A 22657-nucleotide genomic window follows, 5' to 3' on the forward strand; every position below is an offset into this window, starting at 1 on the left:
CATTATCTACAAAATAAGTGTTCGATCCCCCCCCCCTAGGTGTTACGTATCATGAGCCGATGACACCAAAACGGACGACTACAAAGAGAGCACCTACACCTGCGGATCACCTGCACATTACCCACGAGTAGGTAACATTAAGGCAGAAGGGTGAGAATACAATTCATAATGAAAGCATGATCAATATAGTAATGCCCACAATATCATTAAGAATCATATAACAAGATAATCCAATAAGTCAACCACAATCAATATATAAGTAATGCGGTACATGAATGATAACATAAATTATAAAGACCGAAGATGATGAATGAGACTCGACTATGCGTATGCATGTGGTACCAAATCCGGAGTGAAACTCCTCCTTGTCATTATGACAAATACACCTTGCCGAGCATTATGCTGGGACTTCTTTCCCTAAGGAAAATACACCTTTGTCGAGCAGTAAGCTACGACTAACCGTCATCGAGCATCTAGCCCCCACTGATGACCTCTTGCCACTCGGGCAAATACACCTTTTTACCGAGCATTAAGCTCCCACTGGTAATAATTGCCAATTCAGGCCACCTGTTAATAGCATTCCGCCATTAACGTAATGAAATATCATGCTGTGCATACAAACGACTCAATTACATAACAACAACAACAACAATATAACTCGGTCACATATCTACATCACACCGGTTATATTATTCTACACGGATACATCATCAAAATTGCCACTCAGGCGTTCATATTCATACAGCGCACGTATACCGTCAAAACATACTTGATTAGCAAATATCATTTCAAAAATACATTTATGAAAAATCATTCAACCACCAACACACTCCTCTCTATCATGAAGCATACTCAAGGGTTCTCATAATACTTCAAACGGCGCGTAGAAACGACCTACGGTTCAAAAGATACAACAAAACAAAGTTTGGAAAAACAAAATTTCTCACAGTCCGCTTGAGCTCCGCTCAGCGGACCCAGACAGGGAATCACCAAACAAAAATACAGAACCTCCGCTCAGCGGACCCAGACAGAGATTTCATGCAAAAGAACCTCCGCTCAGCAGACCCCCTCCGCTCAGCGGACCTGCGTAAACCCAGAAAAACCAGTTCTGCAACAGACCGTCTCAGCTCCCTTCAACCCATTCGAAACCCATTTAAACCTTCATCCCAACCCCAATACAACACAAACATGCTATATATACACCTAATCCATGATTATCATATGGTTGGATCATCACATGTTGTCTTTGACCTAAATTTCTTCATAAGCAAGAAAACATGGAGAAATGAAAAACAAACATGATCCATGGGAATATCTATCATCATAGCACACATACACACCATAAAATCAAGTTTATATCTTCAAAACACACAAAACACACAATTTGCCATTGTTGAACAAGCTTGGAAAAGAGGAAGAACAAGAACAAAGAATACAAAACTACAAGAACCATACAATCAAGATAAACTATATTCATCCCCCTTACCTTGGTTGGATTCTTGGCTCTAGCTTGGTTTGGATTCTACAACTCTCTTCTTCTCTTTGTTTTTCTCTTCTTTCTCTTCTCTTCCCAAGTTCTCTTTCTTTCTTTCTATCTCAAAATATCTCATTTTCTCTATATATCAAAATATCTCTTTCTAGTTCTCTACTTCTCATTTTCCCCCACTCAACTTTCATAAATTCTAATTTTGGCCCAAATGTCACAAAACATTAATTCTAACCAATTAACACCCAAAACATAATAATTACACACATGGAAAGTAATAAGTAAAATATTAACATAATTAATATTTACCGACTGACTCGACTCGAAAACGGTAAAATTAGGAAAATGTAGTAAACATCACAATTAATCAGAAAAGCATATTTATGGGCGTTACACTCACAAGTCCAGTGCCATAGGTGGCTAGAAGAAGGATTTCTTAGATCATTAGTTTTGTTTTCATTCGCAATTTCTTTCCATTTGTTTAAACATTAGTCTTACGACATATGCTATGTACTCCACAATAATCATGAATGCATTGCTTACGTCCGTCTTGATTTATTCCTAGTGTTCTCACTATATTTAAAACTGTGTTTCTACTCGGTTTTCTCATTTGTGATATTCAACTCTCGTTAAGAGTCGTACACCTTTAGAGGGAGAATGACGAAAACGATACCACAATTTCATACACTACGCTTTCGAACAGACCGTGTTGACGATGTACAGGCATTGTTTCAATTCCTAAATAACGGAGATATAAGGATGTTAATCCCTTGTCAACCCCTTTGAGCCTAAAGAAGTAGGAGTTTTCCTTCATATAAAATAAAACCCTTAATACATAACCTGGGGTAGGGTAGTTGCTCAGTTAACTTAATTATTCCAAGTTGTTCCTTTGAACATAATCACCGATGGTTCCCCGTCATCATTAAGTATGGCAGTCAATATCCGCAAAGAAAAAAGAGAAAGCAATGCAAGGGCCTGCTAAGTCAAAACCTATTAAGGAGACTTAGGCAAAATTGGGGCATCCCGCTGACTGTAGTTTTAAAATGAACAGTTCAGGCAAAAGTTAGGGATAACAAAGTCGAAAAGAGGTCACCACATACCCTCGACAAAAGAAAGGTATTACAAAAAGGAGAATGACTGCCTTTGCAGATAAACCTTTGGTTTTTGAACCATCATAAATGTCAATGTCATAATTCCCCAAATTCTTTTGGAGACTAAATGCATAGTTAATTGAGCGTAGGAGTGGAGAACGTCACGAAGATTGGGGTGGGTACAAATGAACTTTGAGCCACTATCTTTTGTTTCTTTAAACCGTGAACCAGGCCACGTTACAACCCTTAAAAGTCCTAACTGAAGCATGGTTAGTTCGAAAGCATATCGTTACTAAAGGTATCCCGACTCCTTAAGGTCTACTATAACTCTTGAGTTGATATCACTTTCTTACAAAAAAAAAACTTTGTTTTACTCAAATATGTTTTTAAACTTTCAAGACAGACATATGCATTCGCATCTTGTGAATTTCATTACAAAGTACACTTGTCTATGTGGATTCAGATGTTTAAACATCAGGGAGAAGTTGCAGGGGGCATGGCTAATGGCTAAAAATCCTACTAACTGACGAAGTGGCTTTAGGAGCTCATCAAAAGAAGAAACATCTCTTACACATGACTGGGATGGCTAAGGTGTACACAGGGCATAACCCGTCATTATCCCAGTTACATGGGGCAATCTAATCAAGATCCATTGGAATCTCTCAAGGACGCTGAGTAGCCCATGGGGCAAGTCCATTACCTGGGGGCACGTTGCAAAGGTCACTCAGTATCAGATGATGTTAATGCCGCTCTCACATCCTTTCCAGGAACCTTTATAGGATATTTCTCAATCTGTCCAAATAGTCTTCTTTAAGACATGTTCAAATACTCTTTACCCTTTCCAGGAGCCTTTTTCAGACAGTCTTTTAAAGACCCACCTTCTTATCCTTTCTATTTTCAAACCCTTGCAGACAGTCTTCTCTAAGACATATTCATTTCCAAGAACCTTTTCTAGGTAGTCTTCTGTAAGATATCTCTTAACCTTTTTTCAGTTAGTCTTTTAAGACATATTCAAACTTCTCTTATGCTTTCAAGAACCTTGTCAAACTTTATTTAAAGTACAGAGTCTTCTCTAAGACAGTTCACTATCCTTTCTAGGGTGATCTTCTTCAAGATGTCTTTTCCTAAGTTTTGTTTAAAACCCCACATTCCTTAAAACAATCTTTATCCTCTATAGGAATATTTTTGACCATCTGCACAAACATATCCCTTTGAGCTTTGTTTAAAGCACACTCTTATTTAAGACAATTTCTCATTTTTTCCAAGGACCTCTTCAGGTAATCTTGTAAAAGACATCATCTCATTCTGAGTACTCAGCAAATCACTGTCCGTCAGGATGCGACCGAAATGCATGACTCATTTTGAAAAGCATCTGATTCACATTCAAATCAACACTTAGCATCAAGGAGACCTCAAAATTGGTCTAATCAAAGACGATCATTCCTGATTAAGACTCTTGAATGGGGAAACCACATCCAGAGGGTTTTCCTAAAACAGGGGCATACAATCAAAGATCCTAGTGACTAGGGGCATATCTTTCAAGAATTCAAACACTGGGGCAATACATATCAGGCAAGACATGCTGAAACTCGGGTTCTCTCTAAAGGTCCTTCCTTCAGGTTAAAGGGCACGTCTCCAAATTTCTGATATTCGGGAAGTCACACTAGTATCACACAAGGAGCATTGTTGCATAATTGATCTCCCACGCCTGTACTATTTACGTCCCGCAGTGTGGGATCGGCATACATGCATAATTCTCATTTATTTTGAGAATCTCATTACATGACACATGCATCATGACATTGCATAAAACTAACGCTGCCTTTTCAGGTCACTTCATATTCAAAAGGATGTTATCATCCAATTACAGTGCAAATACGATCGTATCAACGATTCAATCTTAACAGATACAATTCCAATACCTCATTCCAAGTCTTTCTTCAAAGACAATCCAGAAGCAATCAAAGAATTTCTTACCTCTCCAGGTAGTCTTGTCCAAGACAGTTATCCTAATTTTTCCAAGCAGTCTTGTGTAAGACGTATCCTGACCCTTTCTAAGTAGTTTTGTTTAAAACGTTCCACGACCTTTATAGGAACCTTTCTAGGTAGTTTTTGTTTAAAATATTTCATAGCCTTTATAGGAACCTTTCTAGGTAGTTTTGTCTAAAACATTCCACGACCTTTATAGGAACCTTTCTAGGTAGTTTTGTTTAAAATATTTCATAGCCTTTATAGGAACCTTTCTAGGTAGTTTTGTCTAAAACGTCTCACGTCCTTTATAGGAACCTTTCTAGGTAGTTTTGTTTAAAACGTATAGGAACCTTTCTAGGTAGTTTTGTTTAAAACGTATCGTGTCCTTTATAGGAACCTTTCCAGGTAGTTTTGTTTAAAACGTATCGTATCCTTTATAGGAACCTTTCTAGGTAGTTTTGTTTAAAACGTATCGTATCCTTTATAGGAACCTTTCTAGGTAGTTTTGTTTAAAACGTATCGTATCCTTTATAGGAACCTTTCTAGGTAGTTTTGTTTAAAACGTATCATGTCCTTTATAGGGACCTTTCCAGGTAGTTTTGTTTAAAACGTATCGTATCCTTTATAGGAACCTTTCTAGGTAGTTTTGTTTAAAACGTATCGTATCCTTTATAGGAACCTTTATAGGTAGTCTTGTTTAAAACGTATCGTATCCTTTATAGGAACCTTTCTAGGTAGTCTTGTTTAAAACGTATCGTATCCTTTATAGGAACCTTTCTAGGTAGTTTTGTTTAAAAAAAATATCGCGTCCTTTATAGGAACCTGCCTAGGTAGTTTTGTTTAAAACATATTGCGCCCTCTATAGGAATCTTTTTAGATAGTTTTGTTTAAAACGTATCGTATCCTGTCTAACAGCCTTTCCAGGTGAGTCTTGTGTAAGACGCATCACATCCTTTCCAAAAAATTTTCTAGGTTAGTCTTGTGTAAGACATATCCTAATAGACCTGTTTAAGACGTTTCATATCTTTTTAGGAGCCTTTCTAGGTGAGTCTTATTTAAGACGTATCATGCCTTTCTAGGTAGCCTTCTTAAAATGCTTATCCATTATTTTCTAAGACACACTTAGTTCTTTTAAAGAACTCCTCAGTTAGTCTTCTCCAAGACATTTTCCCTAAGCATTGTTCAAAGCCTAAGTTTCCTCGCATCAACCTTCGATATACCCTGTTCAGGAACCTCTTCAGGTGGTCTTATGTAAGACATTATTTCCTCTCTCCTCAGATACAATCAAATGATCCAGGTCTGAAAAGCATACGCTTTAGACAAGTTCCCTACGCAAGCAAATTTCAGGGCATTTCAGTGTCCAATCATCTTCTACCTCTTCAGGTTCAAGAAGATTGAACAGGGGCAGCTGTCATACCCCAAAATTTGCCTTCCATATTCCATTCACAATGATTCAAAGTTCAAGATTCAAATCCAAAGCTTTGCTCAAACAATCCCAAGATCCATAGTCAACTGATCCAATCCTAAAGGCCAACTACAATCAAAGCATGATTCAAATCTATGATCATTGGTCAAACATCAAGTATAGAGGTGCATAACCATCATTTGATCAAAGAATGATCATGATTCCATTAATAGAAACTCGGAGATGAACAAATACAAAAAGGTTCAAATTAGGGTTTCCTAGGAGAAAGTCAACCCAACTTTGACTGGGCATAACTTTCACATGGAACATCAAAAGTTCCCCACTCAAAGCCTATTTTTAAGGAAATTGGATTCTCTACAACTTTGTCTCTCACAAGCCAGGGCTAGAAATGATTCATTTGAGAGATACAATGCAAAAGATTACAGGACATTTTCAGGCATCCTTCAAAAGCAGTTTTTTCCCAAAGAGAATATGATCAAGATAAAAGCTCCAAATGAAAAATATATTCCAAAGTGGCTTATAGAGGACCTCTTGAGGTTTCCAAAAAGTCTTAGAACTCCCTCATAGCTTAAAAATTGAGTGAGATATGATTGATCAAAGTTGGGTGATTTTTGGAGGCAAAATGTGAAAAAAAGAAGGTTCAAATTGAGAAACTTTGCAAATGGGCCTATGGTTTTTTGATGCAATCTTGGTCCACAAGTCATTAGCATGCCCAAAATCATTTGCCATGAAATTTAACTTATTATTTGATTTAATATGATTTTTATTTCATTTTTAAATGATTTAATTAAGTGGGAAATCAAATATTTTGTTAAAAAGGTGCATATGGATTGATTTCAATCAGTATTTATGATAGAATACAATATAATTTCGTGACCAAATGATTGAAAAAAAAGATTGGCACAAGATTGGACAAGAATAGAAGGTTTTGATAAAAGAATAAAATCAAATTTTCAAGCTTGGCAAGATTTGATTCAAAAGGCTTTTGGATAGTTTTGTTGACCTAATTTGATCCCCTATAAGTACATGACACAAAGCAAATGAAAAGGGGACGAAATTCTGGGCAGAGAACTATCATCAAGAACAAAAAAAAGTCACCGAAAACTTCAAATCGGTTTTGAAGAATCAGAAGGTTGCAAGGGGAATTAAAGGGTGCAAAACGTTCCTTGAGAGATTCTGAAGGTGTTTGGATCCTTACTCTGCAACAACAACCCCAGAACTTCCTCCAATTCGCCAAGGTATGTGTCTCGGAACTTTGGATCGATCGGTGTAATTCGTGCGTTTTTATGTGAATTTGTTCATGTATTATGTCTTGTTTCAATGTTGCGATCGTTTCTGGGTTATTAGACTGGAGTTTTTATGTTTTAATCTCACGTTGCCATTAACGTCCGAGCAAGCTTTCTAGGGTTGAATTAGGGTTTTTCAATAGGAGTAAAATTAGGGCGAAATAATAGCATGGCTGGATTCGCAAGGTGAGGACGAAGGGAATGCATAGGTCGCGCCACATTTATACATGCCCATGTTCTATTCGCTATTTCCCTGGTTTCAATTTGCTACGAAGGGAGTCCTAGCTATTTTGTAGCAAACGTTGCAGGTTTATCATAAATTCTGTGGAGAAGATGAGTGCGTGGCAACAGGATATTGGGCCATTTGAATCTCCGCGCGCATTTTTATGTGTTTTCTCTCTCTGTTTTTTTTATTGTCATGAGTGCGTCCTCTTAACGCGTTTAGTGTTTGGTTGGGATGGTAAGCGAAGGTGCTGTCAAGGGAGAGGGCGTGGGTTCGACCCCTCACCCCCACATATGTTTTTTTTCTGAATTTTTCAAGCTCCTGATCCCATACGCCTAAGGCCCCAGCATCTACTATACAACCCTCAGATCTGAACCATAGAACCAGCAGCCATATAGATCTGACGCCCAGAGTTTAGTCCCTATGCCATGTACCTTAGTGATGATCACATTGAACCAAAATCTCTAATAAACTTATATTTTAATTAATTTATATATTTTAGTTAAATTCTTTTAAATATTCATGCATATAATAATAATTTATTTTATAAATAAATTAATGTATGACATTAATATTAATGTATGACACTAATATTAATGTATGACATTAATATTTAAAATCACAATTTGTTGTTCGTTCCGATTAAATCAATTAATCGCTATGGTCAACAATAATTTTAATTAAAATATTATTTAATTAAAATATAATTAATTTCTATTTGATTAAATGATTTCGACTATCTTATTAGTCGCGATGATTAATCTTTCTATTTTTCCTATTCTAATTCGTTATCCTTTTTAATCGAATCAATCGATTACGAGGAGTAACGATGCAAACTAATTACTAAAAATTTGTTAAAAATCACCATTATTCGTTATTAGTGATAATCAAATTGATTGATTAAAATTGGTAACGATACACTTACTAATCTGTTGACTATGGTAATTGAATCAATTGATTATCGCGGTTAATAGTGCATACTAAAACCAGGGTTGTACGCCCAAATCCTAAAACACTTCCCAAAACATTCAAAACACTTCAAATTCCAAACTACGGATTTTCATCCTCATTCAAAACTACGACAGGCCATTCAAAAAGCCTCCAAACAACTTTAAACACCTCAAATTCAAATTCTAAGGCGTACAACCCTGTCCCGAACTACGTAGACTCTGATCCTCCATAAGGAGGTACGTAGGCACTTGGCAACAAGGCGAGTCCCCTTCCCTAAAATCTCAATTCACTTTAAATCTCAATTTTTCCCTTTTCATTTCTTTAGCTATTAAATCCTAATATTTTAGCCAACTGTCTGTCATCTTTCTTTATGTTTTTAGCCATAAACCTTAGCGTTATAATGCAAACCTTAGGAAAGGGTTAAGGGTGCCTAACACCTTCCCTCGACCTGAATATAGTATCTTACCCTGATCTCTTAACTGCGCGAGGTTTCCTACTCGCCTTGGTAGAATAGGTGGTGACTCTAAACATTAAATTTTTAGGCTGGTTGCTACAGCAGGATTTGAACCCGTGACCTTCTATTTGCAAGCCTTACTTCCATACCAGTTATGCTATGTTATTTATTTGAAATAAAAAGCCAATTGAAACTATATGAAGCATCGGATAACATTTTCTATTTATTAAAATATAACAATTTAAGAGTAAACTACTATATTTTAAAATAGAATTTAAATCGAATATTTATAAAATTCAGGATGTCAATGTAAATGAACCCGAGATTTTATAAAATCCAATTTTAAAAATAATTTTGAAAATTTTGTCACTAAAAAGTGTGGGCAAATTTTGGGTATGACACCATGTCTCATGCAGCAACGTGAAATACTAAAGGATAATGGAGAATTTTGTTACAAACTGTACAAAAAATAAAAAACTTGTAATTAAAGCACTGTCCCACATGGTGTGCCAATTTGTTTACTGTGAAAATTGGTAAACAAGTGTAACGCCCCGAATTTAATTAATTGGTTAATTAAATTAATTAAGGATTCAATTGTTGGAAATTATCAAAGTTGATAATTATCAGGATTATTATAAGAGGCATAATTGGATTATTATGTCGTTTGAGTTGCTCCGTTAATAGTCAGATAAACTAGTCGAAGAAATATTATTTACTAGTTGGTATTATTCAATTGATGAATTGATTTAAGTTGTAGAATATTATTGGAAATAATATTATTAAGAGAATTATAAGATATTTCATATGGGCTTGGTTTTATGGTTGTGGTAGTAATATTGGAGGTGTGGGAAATAAGCCCAATAGAATTGTGAGAGTAATAATAACTATGTTGGTTAAGTGGAATAAGAGGAGAACTAGGTTTTTAGTATCAGTAGCAGAACACAAGGGTTTGGAAGACTTTTGTGAAACCGTAAAGTTGCAGAGAAGCAGTTCTGGAAATTGACCGGAGAAGTTCGAGGAAAAAGTTAGAAGCTGCGGCGAAGCAGAAATCGACCAAAAAATTGTAGAGCGGACTCCAAATCCAAGGTAAAGGTGGGGTTCAATCTCTATAACCGGGTGTTCTGGACTGGGCCAAGGTTAGGCCCAACACAGTTTCGGCCCAGTAAACCTCAGAGGCCCAAGTTCATCTATGACACACATCCGAGTCTAGGATGCCCGTCTTCACAATGCTCGGCAGGATCATCCTCGTGAACCACATCATGCCCGGCAGAGTTTCTCCCCACAAGCTGGCTGGCGTCCGGCACGGGCGCTCCCCGCGAGCATCCTCATTGCTGAGGACCTTGCTCCTTGCAGGGCTCCTTCATATCCGACCCTCCGAATAATACGGAGCCAACGTGGCCCCTAAAAGACCGCGTCTCCCTTGAACTTCGGAGCGGTTAACCAGGACAGAGGGCACACACGCACCTCCGATATTTCCGCTCAGGAAACCTGGCAGTCTCCTAGTTGGGCTTGGAAATCCAACCCAATAGCGAGATCATGGCCCAGCGCTGGGGGCTATAAATACCCTCTTTTACTAGAGGGTCAGGTATTCAATTCTTACTCACTTTTAGCTTGTACTTGCACTCCTTTTCTCGTCTACTCACTTTGGCATCAGAGTACCTTGCAGGTACACCCCCTCCTCATTCCTAAAAGATCCAGTTCTGAGCAGCCAGCGACGATTCTCCTGATCAGGTACGATCACCGGGTATATGATGAACCGTATGTGGGATTGGGGATTTTTATAATTTTCGGTTGTGTGAATATTGATTTTTGTGGTGATAATTATTTGATTTGCTACTGTCAAATTTATATTTGTTGTGGTTGAAATTGTGTGAATCTGAAAATTTATACTGAGATTGAATATTCTTGCTAAAAAATTATTGTTGATATATGTCGAACCATTACTTGAAAGAAAAATAAGAATCTACAGAAAACACACGAAGATGAAGAGCTGTGCCGAGGGACACATAGAAGAGTGTGTCGAGGGGCACACATGCCTTGTGCCGAGGGGCAGAGCAATTGACATATAATTAAATAATTATATGTTAATCCAAGTGCCTATTATATATATATTTTTGAAGTTATTGGTATATATATTAAATTGTATTGGTAAAGTATATATTGAATCGGTACTGTAGCACAAGTGTTGAAATCGATAACGTATATGTACCACCATGTTTTGGTAGATGAAGCAATCACATTGTAGAAACTAGTGAATGCATCAAAAACTGTTCATATATGGCGTCACTTCTTCATGAGACATATAACGCTAATGTAGCATTTTGATAGCCTATAAATACTGTTGCGTATTAGTAGTAGTTAAATTCAGAATGAGTTTCAAGTTGCTTATACATATTTTATACATATTTTGTTTTCATTATTATAATAATAATAATAATAATAATATTAAATATAATGATTTGATATTATTAGTGTAATAATTTTAATACTTTGGAGTTATAGATAAATATTTGGATTATTTGGCCAATTTAAGTTATTTTCAATATTTTTAGAGTTGTCAATAGGGTTGTCAGAATTGCTTTTTGAGTTGTTTAGAGTCAAATATGATAAACCATAAAATTAAAATTGAAAGTATTTGACCTTTAGAGTTGTTTCATTATTACTTGAGTCAGACCATTAGCCAATTATATTCATAATAGTTGCCTTATACGTAAGAGTTGTCAGTAGAGTATTTATGAGCACTTTAGAGTTGTAGGGGTTGATGTAGAATTGTTTAGAGTTCGTTGAAAACTCTATTGGATTATAATTATAAATATTTTTATAATTTTTTCGAGTTAGGAGTATAGAATAAATTAATAAAAATAATTTATAGAGGTGTTTCGAACTTATAAAACGTTGTAGGCTTATTGCCAATGCTAAGTCATTGTTATGTTGTTGTTGTTGCGCCTATTTATTGGCAAGACTAAGTTGTAGGTCTACGGCCAGTGTTGAAATGTGATGAGTGCCTTTATTTATTGGTACAATGTTGATGAAATTGTTAAGTTTCTATTAAGTTGTTGTTGTTATTGTGTTGAATTGTCCTGATTTATGGACATTATTAAGTTGCAGGTCATATGACCAACGTTGTTAAGTTGTTTTGCAGTTGTCGGCCTTGTGACCAATATTGATTAAGTTGTTTGCCGTTGTTTCATTTTGTCGTTGTTGTGTTGTGTTGATTAAGTTGATGTTGTGGTTGTTGTCGCATGCATAGCATAACATTATTAAGTTGGCCTGAATTGGCAATTTTTAAGTTGGAGCTAATGCTCACCAGGTTGGCCTGGATTGGCAAAATAAGTTGAAGGCTTATGCTTTGTTGACGCCTCGATAACCTGGCGGATTTTTAAGTTGGGAGTTCTGCTCCAAATGGTACCACATGCATTTGCATAGTTGAGTCGCATGTTGAGTTGTGTGTTAAAGTAGTTGTTATTATTATTCGTTGTTTATCGATTGTCGTTGTGTTGTTGTTGTTGTTATAAGCTATTGTTGTTATAAGTTGCTGTTGTTATAAGTTGTTTTTGTTATAAGTTGTTATTGTTATAAGTTGTTGTTGCTATTAAGTTATGATGATTAAGTTGTTATGTTAATTTAATAAGTGGCTTGTTGTTGTTACTAAGTGGTTTGTTGGTCGTTGTATAGTTGTTGTAATGAAGTGGTGAAACTTGTATGATCCTGATCTAATATACTGTTTATCATACACCTGCTTATATTGGTTGATACATGAAAGGTAATTGTTGATGTTAAAATGGTTTTAAGTTGAAAAGATGCTATGTCATCAGAGTTGATTAATGTAGTTATGCTGCTTAATGTTAATAAAGTTGATTCATGTGATTTTAGTTCATCCGAGTATTTGTGTTATGTATCTATGATAGCATGATAGTGTTTTTAAGTTGAATTGTAATACTTCAATTGTTTGTTGAAAAATAATTTTATAACTCTGATTTTTATTAATAATTACCGGGGTAGAATTGGGTATTACAAGTTGGTATCAGAGCAGGTCGGTCCATCCGACCAGTGTTGTCTAATGTTATCTATTCCTTTGTACGTGATAAGTGTGTAGAACACTGTCGATACTCGTTTGCTTGCTAGTTGATTGTTTGCAGAAGTTGGTTTGAAGCTAAGTGGGGGAGAAGTTGTGCTTCTCGAATATGTTTCAGTTGTAGGATGTTGCCATGCTGCTGATGGTGACGGTGCAAGTCTTATCGAAGTTTGGTGTTTCCCGAATCATAAGGTAACAAGGATGATTGTTATAAGATGGAATTTAGAAAGTTGTTATGTTCAGCATTGCTGAGGGACTGGGAAGTTGTTGTTTAAGTAGCCTTGCGTAAGATGCGTACACAGGAGTAATGATTAAGTGACGGATTGTTGTAGACCTTGTTGTGGAATATTAGCGAGTAATTGTAGAAGTTGTTTGAGTGTTTGGAACCACGAGTCATAGTTGGAAATGCAAGTTGTATGATTCCGAGAATAAGAAGTGTCAGAAATGATGTAAAGGAATTATGACTAACGTTATCGTCGGAGGTGTATTAGTATGTAGCTCCAAGACGTCGATGTTAGCTTGTTCAGATGATTTTGGAAGTGATTGAGTTTCGATGTTTTTGGTGACTTGAGTGCAAGTTTAATGAAACACTATTATGGTTTAGTAACGATGGTTTGTACTCCGTTATGGTTGTCGGCTATCTATTGACAAATTGAGGAACTGATCACCCTTAATCTCTTGTTGGTATTAGACGAAATCGTGTTGGATCGTATGGATTTATCTTGCTATCTTAATGGTACGTGAAGCGGTGAATGTTGAAGAAAGTCTGAAACTTGATTGAAGCAAGCAAACCATATAATTTGACAGAAAACTCTAATAAGGACGGTGAATTAAGATGGATGATCAGAGTTGCGCATCTGAAGCATGATGTGCTAGAGTACGGTGTTTCAAGTTAATTGTGTTGATTGTATAAGGATGTTCTTGTAGTTGTTGGATGAGGATGAGTTGTGTGGTTAATAGTCGAGTGATACTATTAAGTTGGCGTTGTAATAATTTTGGTTCCGTTGCAGTAATAGTGTTGTTGGTTACCTTAGGTGATGAGTAATACACTATAATATTATAAAGTTGATTAAGTCGGCTATTTTGATATTACTGTGCGAGTGATACGACGAGATGAATGAAGTTGTTGGTGCTTCGTTAATGAATCTTATCTATGTATGGGAATAAGAATTATGTATGTGTTTTGGTGTTGAATCTGTTGCTGAGATGATGATGTGAGATTGTATATCAAAGTATAAGTATGATACGGTTGATTGCTACTTAAAATGTTGATATGTTTGATAAGTTACTAATGGTTATGTCGCGAAGGTGCTGCATGATTATCAGGTATGTATTGAATTTGCATATTATTGAGTTGTTGTTATGACGAAACAGTAGTAGTCGAGGTGTTGCCAACCGCGACTTAAGGATCAAAGAGTAGGTGTGGTTTGGAATTGAGAGTGATTGTGTCAAGTGAATTTTCGAGGACGAAAATATCCTAAGTGGGGGAGAGTTGTAACGCCCCGAATTTAATTAATTGGTTAATTAAATTAATTAAGGATTCAATTGTTGGAAATTATCAAAGTTGATAATTATCAGGATTATTATAAGAGGCGTAATTGGATTATTATGTCGTTTGAGTTGCTCCGTTAATAGTCAGATAAACTAGTCGGAGAAATATTATTTACGAGTTGGTATTATTCAATTGATGAATTGATTTAAGTTGTAGAATATTATTGGAAATAATATTATTAAGAGAATTATAAGACATTTCATATGGGCTTGGTTTTATGGTTGTGGTAGTAATATTGGAGGAGTGGGAAATAAGCCCAATAGAATTGTGAGAGTAATAATAATTATGTTGGTTAAGTGGAATAAGAGGAGAATTAGGTTTTTAGTATCAGTAGCAGAACACAAGGGTTTGGAAGACTTTTGTGAAACCGTAAAGTTGCAGAGAAGCAGTTCCGGAAATTGACCGGAGAAGTTCGAGGAAAAAGTTAGAAGCTGCGGCGAAGCGGAAATCGACCGAAAAATTATAGAGCGGACTCCAAATCCAAGGTAAGGGTGGCGTTCAATCTCTATAACCGGGTATATGATGAACCGTATGTGGGATTGTGGATTTTTATAATTTTCGGTTGTGTGAATATTGATTTTTGTGGTGATAATTATTTGATTTGCTACTGTCAAATTTATATTTGTTGTGGTTGAAATTGTGTGAATCTGAAAATTTATACTGAGATTGAATATTCTTGCTAAAAATTATTGTTGAAATATGTCGAACCATTACTTGAAAGAAAAATAAGAATCTACAGAAAACACACGAAGATGAAGAGTTGTGTCGAGGGACACATAGAAGAGTGTGTCGAGGGGCACACATGCCATGTGCCGAGGGGCATAGCAATTGACATATAATTAAATAATTATAGGTTAATCTAAGTGCCTATTATATATATATATATATATATATATATATATATATATATATATATATATATATATATTTGAAGTTATTGGTATATATATATTAAATTGTATTGGTAAGGTATATATTGAATCGGTACTGTAGCACAAGTGTTGAAATCGATAACGTATATGTACCACCATGTTTTGGTAGATGAAGCAATCACATTGTAGAAACTAGTGAATGCATCAAAAACTGTCACTACCAGAAATACACGTATTACCTGCGGAATTTCCTGCGGAAAATATTCCGCAGGTATACCTGCGGATTTTCCTGAGACTTTATTAAAATAAATAAATTTTCTGCGGATTTAGATTTGGCAGCAAATTTCGCAGGAATTCCTGCGGAATTTACTGCGGAAAGTATATTTTAAACCAAATATATATCATTGATATAAAATCCGCAGGTAATTTCGCAGGTAATATTAACTTTTATTAAAACCAAACTGTAATAAAAAATCCGCAGGTAATTCCGCAGGAAAATTTCCTGCGGTGTTATCTACGGATTTGACATATTTCAATATTTTAAAAAATTAATCATTATTTTTTCTATTTTATTAATTTTATTTATAGTGGTTTTTTATTTAGTTTAATTTTATTTTTTTATCTTAATTTTTTTATGTTATTAATTATTTTTATAATGTATTTTAGTTAATTTTTATTTTTAATTTTAATCTTAATTTTTAATAAAATAAATAAATGGTATGTAGATTTTGAATTATATATATATATATATATATATATATTTAATTTTTCAACTTATTATATTTTAATAATAGGATAGTTTTATAAAAAAATAAGGATTTAATGAAAATACACTGCGCAGTTTTACACTGTCAATGAAATCTAAACTGTTAAATTATATAAAAATTTGACTTTTTTTTTTAATTAATTATAAAGTATTTATTTTTAAGGGTTGTGATGTATTGACCGTGTAAGCTCAAAAAAATTTACACTGTGCAGTACCTTTAAGCTCAAAAAATAATAGGTATGAAAGTTTTTAAAAAATAAAATTGTAAAATTTTAATTTGATGGGAATTTATATTTTAAAAAATAAAATTGTAAAAGTTTAATTTGATGGGAATCGAACCCACTTGTAAAATCTATTAACTGCACTATGTGAAGCACTAAGCCACTACACTGCGTTGTTCTTTTTTTGTAGTTACATTAATTTGTTCAACAAATTACTCACTCTCACGTTTAAACAATATTCAAAAACCTAAGAAACCACCACTCACTCACTCTCACGTTGTAGCTACTCAACTTCAAACACCTAAAAATCACTTCGTTCTTCTCTTGTGTTCAACCGTGTTCTGTTGCCACCACCGCATCTTCGCCGGTGTTATGTTGCCGCAATCTCGCCGGAGCCTAGCGTTGTGGTCTTCTTCATCTTCACACTTCAACTCAGGTATTCTCTTGACATTATATACATTTCGTTCCTCGGAGTCCCATCACCGCATCTTCACACTTTAATACGAAATACCAGTGCTATCAAGTTATGGCTTAAGCTAAAAATCAATTGAAATCATGAATGTTACAAGAGTTTCAGTTTCCATAGCTAGGGTTTTGTTCCTGTTTTTTCTGATGTGGTAAATTTGTTCCTATTCATTTCTGAAATTAGATGATTTTAAACTTAGGTGATTTTTGTAAACAAGGTGTTTGTTGAAATGATTTTAGTCTTAGGCTTCAAAGTTGTTGTCTTGTAACTGGTGAAGGGCTTAAGGCTCTTGGTATGGCAGTGAGTAATGGTCTTGAAGAATTGGCACTCATAAACTCTGATGTGGTTGAAAGGGAGAAAGTATTGCTTGCAACTTTGGGTCAACTTAATTGTCGTGTTCATTGGAAATGATTCTGCTCTATTTAAACAATAACCTCTACTCATTCTATCATTTCCATCTGCAATTTTAAATGACCTGACAGTTATAGGTCCATCTTCTGCAGGCTTCTTGCTACCCGAAACAGGAACTTCAAGGAAATCACCACCTTTTGCTTTGATTGCTTGTAGAAAGAAGGTTTTTCAGTCGCAATTAACACGTAAGGTCTAATTCATGTTGGTTATTCATTTCCATGTTGGTTTCTTGCATTCATTTGGTTGATTTGAAGGTGAGAGGCTGTAAAGGACTCACTAGTGTGTATATTAAAAGTATGTCAGGGACTTGTGTCCGTACAACAACTTTAATCAAGGAAATATATACAAACTAAACTCTAAACTAAACTCTCTTGATATATACAAACAAACTATAGAGATGAATTTCATAAAGAAGTGTAAGAGAGTATGGGGAAGCAGCAAGAGATTGTGTGATGCACAAGACAGTACTCGCAGTGGCAGCTACGGAAAATTATCACACAAGTGTCACAAAAAGCAAAGAGAGACAGAGATTTATAATCAAGATCAAAATATTCAATTACCCTTTGTTTAAAATACTTTTAGAAGATGTTGAGAATGAATATAGATATAGAAATGATGGTCCTCTATGTCTTCCTTGTCATGTTGATTTCTTCTGTGAGGCACTTGTGGAGATAGAGAGTGATGAGGTTGATATGGGTTTTGTAGGTTGCGATTTTCCAATGAGTCACAAACACAGCTCAGCCTCACAGTATTCTCCGTTGTCTTGTCATTCTAACTTGGGTTCATGTGATGCCAATTACGAGGTTTTCGTATGAGGTTGGAAAAATAACTGCTGTAAATATGTATATGTCACAAGATAGACATTTGTGAAACCTATTTTCTTTCCCTAATAGAAGTATTCTCTCAATAGCTGTTCTAATTGAGATTATTTTAAAATACTGTTTGATCTAATTTCTTCTTTTAAGGAGAAGAGAAGATAGTAAGTATGTATGGTCCCTATTTTTGAAGACAGTGACAGACACTATTTTAAGAAACATGTATATATGGTCCCTGCTGCACCTTTGATACTGAGAGAAAGAAAAAAACTCAATGGATTCCAAATTTGATGGGCCTACAAATTGAATTCATCAGTTATGAAATTACCTGTTTCTGGTGCATATATATTTCCTTGATTAAAGTGTCCTATCAAATATTGTTAGAAGATCTATTAGAAATATATTTGGTTTTGGTTGAAATATTAACTACTTAAATAAGGTGGACTAAGTTTTATTCTAAATGTGTTTCTTTTGTAGTAACTTTGATTTGACATTATTAAAGGTTGTGATTTTTGTTTGTTTATTTTGATTTGTGATTTAACAGAAACAAACAAAATTGGCCCAAGATGAGAACCTTTTCCTAGAAAACATTCTACGGCTGCTACTTCAAGAATTTGTGGTATGTTAAACTGTTGCCCGTGTTTATAGATTGTTCTTTTTTATTATTTTCAGGTTTGGAAATTCTGGCATTCCCATGCAATCAGTTTGGGGCACAGGAGCCTGGATCTCTTGAAGAGATACAAGACTTTGTCTGTACTCGCTTCATAGCAGATTTTCTCATTTTTGACAAGGTAAAAACTTAGCCCATCTCTTGAATATACCAATCTTATTGCTTTAAACTAGTGTCGGACCTTATATGAACCATAAACTAAGCAGGGATGAATAAATTGGACTCAAGACTTTGATTAAATTGGACTAATGGCAACCATCAATCTTAACTACTTCACATTTGATATTTCTACTCTGCATTAAACTTGCAGAGGAAATTTCAGAAGGAACCTTGTCATATTTTTTCTGAGTCTTGCTGCAACTAATGTATTAATAACATCAGAAACATGAATTAAAAAAACCTGCAGAATTCGGTATACATATAGAAGGTAGGAAAGAATATTACCTTTGCATGGAGGGACTAGAATACTCTTTTGAAAGTTGAGCTGCCAAGTTAGACAGTGTACAACTTTGTGTGCTACATATGTACCTACCTTCCGCATTAGCATGTTCCATTAAGAATATGTGAGCATTGCATATATCTTCAATGTGAACTAAAGCAATTGACCCCATTCGCGCAAGTACAGCCGATAGTATCTTGAAGTTTTCAGTTTCACCTACATACATACATGATCAAGTTGGTCACTATAGTAATTCATGTCGAATTTTAAGCATTTGTAATTGACTGTGCTAACCACAGAATGAAAGGAACAGCAGCAAACCAAGTCAGAATGAAACTGAAAGGTTCTGAAATCTGCACTTAACAATTGACAACAAAAGCTATTTAGCTACTTGTTCTTTTTGATGCTAATAGTTCTGATTAACCGACTGTAACGGCAATTAACTGAAACTTAGCTACTAATAGTTGGTTATGCCTAGCTTGCCTAACTAACAGTGGCTAATATAGAAGGCTCTAGAACATTTGTGTTGATTAATTTTGTGTATGAGTTCATTGGGTCAAGCTGAATTTTGTGTATGAAGACCTTTTGTGTATCAATATCAATTGCAATTTTCTCTTAAGATTGCATGCAGCTTTGTTTTCATGTTATTTTCGGAAATTGCGTATTGCGTTGGTTGGTGTTGTTTGTTGCTATTTTTTGAAGGTTTGGTTACTTTACAGTTTATATCACAGTGAAGATTAAGCAACAAAGTTGTGCTTTTTTGTTTGTAATCATTGCTAATATTCTAAGCTTGTTTGTGAAATTCACATGTGCTAGTTTGAGGCATGTGCATGAGTAGTACCTTGCTTTATGTGTGTTTTGTAAGATGAAGTAGTTTATGAAACTTTATGTTGCAGCAAGCCGTTTGTGTTTGTGATGAAGACTGAATAAAAGGGTTCAGTTTTCTATGAAGTCAAACAAATCACGGAGGTGGCCAATCACAGAAAAGACTCTCTTGTTTGATGGTCTGTCTCTCCTATTTTTGTTCAAACTCATTACTTTAGTTATTTCTAAAGAGATTTCTTTTCTGTGAACAGTTTGTAACATGACTTTTTCATTTTGATTAGGGAAAACCAAGTTTGAAGATCAAAAGACTGCCTTTAATGGCAGTTGCATGTACAGTAATGTTGTTCGTTGTATATAGGACTTTAAAGTATCAAAACTCAAGAAGAGGTATGTCATAGTCTGTCTCTTAGAAACTCTCATCCAAGTAACATTGAGAAGGAACTTACTGAAGAAAGGAACACCCTTATGCATTCTAATGCTTCAGCTTTCAAACGGTAATTGCTAAGATTCCCTTTTATTCTTAATTTTTCTCCTTTCTGTGATATAAAAATATCACATGGTCTTAGATTTATATTGATTCATTGATCTGATGTATAGGAATTAAATCTTAATATATAATATAGGTTTGTGATGTACTTGTTTAGGATAATGACTGAGGAATTTGGCTACCGAAAAAAGTGGAAACAAATGCAAAGAGAAGTTTGAGAATTTGTACAAGTATTACGAGAAAACAAAGGAAGGTAAGGCTAGTAGACAAGATGCTAAACACTACAGATTCTTTAGGCAGCTTGAAGCAATATGTGGAGAATCAAATACAAACACCAATGCTACTCAAACTCCAAGCTTCACAATGAATCAAGAAAATGTTAATGTGTGTTGAGGATCATAGTTTGATCAATAGCCTAAAGTACATATAAGATAGTCTAATGAGTTTCAACATGTAAGTTGGACCCACTTTTTCATTTTTTTTTTCAATCTAAATTTGCAAATTGTAACAGTTCTTAATTAATTACACCAACTAGTTATTGTTTAATATAGACTTAGCCACCACTAGCTTGTAGTGAGATTTGAACAATGTTTGTTCATTGTTATGTTCTGCTATGGATATTAGTACCCTGTGTATATAAATAATTTTTTATTATAATTGGCTTATTTATTTTTTTATATTGATGCAAAACTACTACTGTCTTTATCTTATAATAATGCTTTATCTTAATGCATCATTGGCTAGAGTTGTCACCTATTTAAAATTAATAAATTTGAGAGAAATTACCTGCGGATTTTCCAGCGGATTCAAAATTTGCTGCGGATTTACCTGCGAATATTTCCTGCAGATTTAGCTGCGGTACGTTTTCTGCGGATTTAGCTGCGGTACGTTTTCTGCGGATTTAGCTGCGGAATTACCTGCGGAATTTCCTGCCGAAAATATTACCCACGAAGGTTTTAGCTGGGGACGAGAAACCGCAGGAAAATCCGCAGGTAACGTGTTTCCTGCGGAAAATTAGATAAAATCCGCAGGTAAATCCGCAGGAAATTTGAGTATTTCTAGTAGTGTGTTCATATATGGCGTCACTTCTTCATGAGACATATAACGCTACTGTAGCGTTTTGATAGCCTATAAATACTGTTGCTTATTAGTAGTAGTTAAATTGAGAATGAGTTTCAAGTTGCTTATACATATTTTATACATATTTTGTTTTCATTATAATAATAATAATAATAATAATAATAATAATATTAATAATAATAATAATAATAATATTAAATATAATGATTTGATATTATTAGTGTAATAATTTTAATACTTTGGAGTTATAGATAAATATTTGGATTATTTGGCCAATTTAAGTTATTTTCAATATTTTTAGAGTTGTCAATAGGGTTGTCAGAATTGCTTTTCGAGTTGTTTAGAGTCAAATATGATAAACCATAAAATTAAAATTGAAAGTATTTGACCTTTAGAGTTGTTTCATTATTACTTGAGTCAGACAATTAGCCAATTATATTCATAATAGTTACCTTATACATAAGAGTTGTCAGTAGAGTATTTATGAGCACTTTAGAGTTGTAGGGGTTGATGTAGAATTGTTTAGAGTTCCTTGAAAACTCTGTTGGATTATAATTATAAATATCTTTATAATTTTTTCGAGTTAGGAGTGTAGAATAAATTAATAAAAATAATTTATAGAGGTGTTTCGAACTTATAAAACGTTGTAGGCTTATTGCCAACGCTAAGTCGTTGTTATGTTGTTGTTGTTGTTGCGCCTATTTATTGGCAAGACTAAGTTGTAGGTCTATAGCCAGTGTTGAAATATGATGAGTGCCTTTATTTATTGGTACAATGTTGATGAAATTGTTAAGTTTCTATTAAGTTGTTGTTGTTATTGTGTTGAATTGTCCTGATTTATGGACATTATTAAGTTGCAGGTCATATGACCAACGTTGTTAAGTTGTTTTGCAGTTGTCGGCCTTGTGACCAATATTGATTAAGTTGTTTGCCGTTGTTTCATTTTGTCGTTGTTGTGTTGTGTTGATTAAGTTGATGTTGTGGTTGTTGTCGCATGCATAGCATAACATTAATAAGTTGGCCTGAATTGGCAATTTTTAAGTTGGAGCTAATGCTCACCACGTTGGCCTGGATTGGCAAAATAAGTTGA

At 34.8% G+C, this 22657-nt stretch overlaps 2 long non-coding RNA genes across 2 annotated transcripts; both read left to right on the forward strand.

Moving 5' to 3' along the window:
* Positions 1–16617: 16617 nt before the first annotated feature.
* On the forward strand, positions 16618–18841 carry LOC131656922 (uncharacterized). The gene is made up of 3 exons (XR_009300378.1): positions 16618–16810; positions 17344–17436; positions 18611–18841. It is a non-coding gene; the product is annotated as an uncharacterized LOC131656922 (long non-coding RNA).
* A 930-nt stretch (positions 18842–19771) lies between these two features.
* LOC131656920 (uncharacterized) lies at positions 19772–21005 on the forward strand. Its single transcript, XR_009300377.1, has 3 exons — positions 19772–20179; positions 20282–20494; positions 20645–21005. It is a non-coding gene; the product is annotated as an uncharacterized LOC131656920 (long non-coding RNA).
* Positions 21006–22657: the final 1652 nt, after the last annotated feature.

The sequence above is a fragment of the Vicia villosa genome, linkage group LG3 (assembly GCF_029867415.1).
Source record: "Vicia villosa cultivar HV-30 ecotype Madison, WI linkage group LG3, Vvil1.0, whole genome shotgun sequence".
In the NCBI taxonomy this organism is placed as follows: domain Eukaryota; kingdom Viridiplantae; phylum Streptophyta; class Magnoliopsida; order Fabales; family Fabaceae; genus Vicia; species Vicia villosa.